This window comes from Equus przewalskii, chromosome 2 (genome assembly GCF_037783145.1).
Source record: "Equus przewalskii isolate Varuska chromosome 2, EquPr2, whole genome shotgun sequence".
Lineage (NCBI taxonomy): Eukaryota > Metazoa > Chordata > Mammalia > Perissodactyla > Equidae > Equus > Equus przewalskii.
In genome coordinates, this window is record NC_091832.1 from 54,043,981 (window position 1) to 54,047,641 (window position 3,661).

The following is a 3,661-nucleotide window of genomic DNA, read 5'->3' on the forward strand; positions in this document are numbered from 1 at the left end:
TAAGCACATGAAAAGATGCTCAGCATCATTAATCATTAGCAAAATGCAAATCAAAACCACAATGAGATATCAGTTCACACCCACTAGAATGAATATAATTTAAAAAGTAGGCAATGGCAAGTGTTGGCAAGGATGTGAAGAAATTGGAAGCTTCAAACATTGCTGGTGGGAATGTTAAATAGTGCGGCTACCTTGGAAAAGTTTGGTGGTTTCTCAACATGTTAACCAAAGTTTGCATATGATCCAGCAACTCTACTCCTAGGCAGCTACCCAAAAGAATTGAAAACATATACCCACACAGAGACTGGCACATGAATATTCATAGCAGCGTATTCATAAAGGCCAAAACAACCCAAGTGTTCATCAGCTGGAAGGATAAATAAAATGTGACTATCAGATGGATAAATAAAATGTAATTTAGTGATGGAATATATTATTTGGCATTAAAAAGGAATGATGTGCTGATACATGCTACAAAAAAAATATGGATGAACCTTGAAACATTATGCTAACTGAAAGAAGCCAGTCATAAAAAAATATTGTATGATCTGTTTATATGAAATGTCCAGAATAGGCAAATCTATGGATACAGGACACAGATTAGTGGCTGTCCAGGGCTGCGTGAAGGCGAGGGAAGGGGAGTGACCGCTGATGGGTATGAGGTTTCTTTTCAGGGGCGATGAAAATGTTCTAAAATTAGATTATGGTGATAGTTGCAGAACTCTATAAATATACTCAAAACCATTGGATTGGACACTTTAAATGGGTGAATTTTATTGTATATAACTTATATCTCAAAGCTGTTAAAAGGCGCCACAGATGCAATACATACATGCTTATTGGTTAAAAAGAATAAATGAATGTTCTTTTGTTGCTTTAACTCCACTTGCGTGGAGGCAGAAGGAACTGATCAACCTCTCTGAGAGAGGGAGGGAGATGTCCCCGTCTCTCGGCACTGACAAAGCAGCCAGGACAGCCAAGCCACCCTGCACGGAGCTGGAGCTCAGCCCAGGGCAGGGTGGAGGGCTGTGCAGAGGCCTACACACAGTCGGCTTAGCCCCAGTGCTTCATGTTCTAAGGCCAGGGCCATGGATTTTATTGGATTTTGGATTTTACTGCAAAATCAGTTCTCTGTTTGTGGCCAGAGCTGAAAGTAGCCAGTGAAGCTGAAGAGCATTCCCTTTTACATGAAGGAATTTATACAACTTCTTTCTGTTTCCTTTTCTCAATAGGCTTGGTTGAACTTTCTACCAGATTATCAGTGCTGGGAAGGGGAGCTACCCATTACTATGCATCTAGAAAGATGGGAGAAGAAATAGACACGTGATTAATTCTCCGTCTTTCTAGCTTCAAAGATGGCTTCTTTACGTCTCAACTGAAAAGAAAGAACTTAATTCATAATTTCCAATTTAAGTTTAGAATGTGTTAAACATTCTTTTTCCAAATATATGCCTTCATATTTGAATAGCATAATAGAATAGAACAAGGCGTGAGAAGATTGCATGTTGGAGTGCTGTCGTACCAATACCCCTTTAAAACGCTGAGCCTCTATTCCAGGTACAGTTTCATTGCTTGAAACTTTTTGGTTGAGTTAGAGTCAGTTTATAAGCCACACAAAGCAACCAGTTAGCTTTACTTCATGGTCATGTCATGCTTTTCTTACAGTGTTACCCAGCTTTATCTTTAACTTTGTTTTCTAGTTTGGGTTCTCAGTGACTTTTGACCAATTCCAAAAAAAGTAAAAATGGCCACCAATGATACTTTTTAAAATAATGGGATTTACCACATGTTCTAAGGACATTTTCCAAAGGAAAATTTCCACCAAAATTTGGAATATTTCTGCTCCCTGGAGAGATATTTACCCCCACATCTGTAAACCATTTATTTTTGCCCCTACTTTTTGACTCACCAATTTGGGACTGCTATTGTAAATGAGGCTGTGTGTGTTTATCAGCACCATCCTCTCACAAGATATTAAAATGCTAAGATTGCTGACTTTTATGTTATGTCTATATTAACCCAAAATAGTCTTCTCTGCTTTGTCTCTGTTGATTTCAAAAGTCAAAAACCAATCTGTGGCATTTATTTTCTAACTATATAAATATTGTTCATTGCAGAAGATCTATGCTATGATTATATTTCCCTTTTTAAACATCCCCTTTGTTTTCTTTGGAGTTTCTAACTTCTTTACCCTGTTTTTTTTCTGTCTTGGCCTTTATGGTATCCTTGGTTTGTCCAGACTGCTGATCATGCTCCCCGAGACAAGGAGTCTTTAGTCTCAGAGCCCTGAGCACTGCACCCTCCTGTTCAATCAGAACTGATCGCCCTGCAGGGCAATAGCACCTGCATCCTGGGATTTCCTTTATTTTAGTCCTGGTTTGCACTCATTCCTGGGTCACTTATTTCCTCTCTCTACTCAGCACTCATCCTCCAGTAAGAATCATGAGGAGGTGAAGTTCCTGGATCCCTGTGTGTCGAAAAGTGCCTTTGCTTGCCCTCCGTCTGCATTGATAATCTGCCTGGGTATGTAGATTTCAGAAAACAATGCCTCTTCCAACACTTCTATTAATTTATTTGTATTTTCACTATTTGACTTGTATTTACATATTGATTTGTATTTCTAAGAGTTCTTTCTTATTTTCTTTTATCATAGCATCTGATTCTTGTTTTACAAGAATAATGTAATCTCTAATTTCTTTACATATAGTAATGAGGTTAAAAAAGAAGTTGACGTCTGTCTACTGAATTACCAGTTTCCTCCAGGGTCAAATTTTCCGTTTCCTCGGCTTTCTTTTCTCTATAACAGAGTTTCTTCAAAACAATCCATGATTGTTTATTCATATTTAAGCCTAATAAAATGGAAGGGCTCCCTGGGAGCCCTGTGGATCTGGTGGGGGTGGGCGGGTTTGCCGAGTGATTTTTGTGTGAGAGGATAAGATTTGGCACCGCTACCACCAAATGGTAGAAAGTGGAAGACCTTCTCCCCAGGCACCACTAGCCACACTTCCATGGTTCTCCCTACATAGTTTGGTGCGTTTCTTCAGAAACACTTGCCATTTTCCCCTAGTGTTTATGTAGTAGGATGAGGCTGGGGGAGGGGAAGTGGTCCAGATGCCTGAATGCCTGCAGTCCTGCTAGAGGCTGGTAACAGGGAGTTAGGGAAAGAGAATGGGGGATCAAATGTGCCACAAGAGCACCCACCAACCCCAGGGCTCTGTACCCTTCACACTCCTGCCCTCTGTTTCATCTGCAGTCTCTGCACTGGAGCCGCTCCAGGGATCTTTCTAGGCAGGTCAGCAGCCTCCTCACCGTGGTGTCCTCCATGCAAATTGTGGGCTTTGCGTTTCTCCACTTCACCTCATGGGTCTAAACCCTTTCATCTGCAACTGACTTCCAAAATCTGTCCACGTCTCTTGTTTCGTAATCTGCATGTAAACTGTTGTAAGACTAGATATTTTTTCATTTTTTAATTATCATTTTACTGATGTCTCAGCAGAGAGGATGAATATGTTCAGTTCAACGTCTTAAACCAAATAGTTTTACTACTTCTATTTCTATTATTCCATCTCATATGTAGAGAAAAAAAGTCTTACACACAAAGCATTTAAATCAGCTCTATCCACATTTCCTCCAGCCCCATCCGAAGACGAGTGTCAGATGA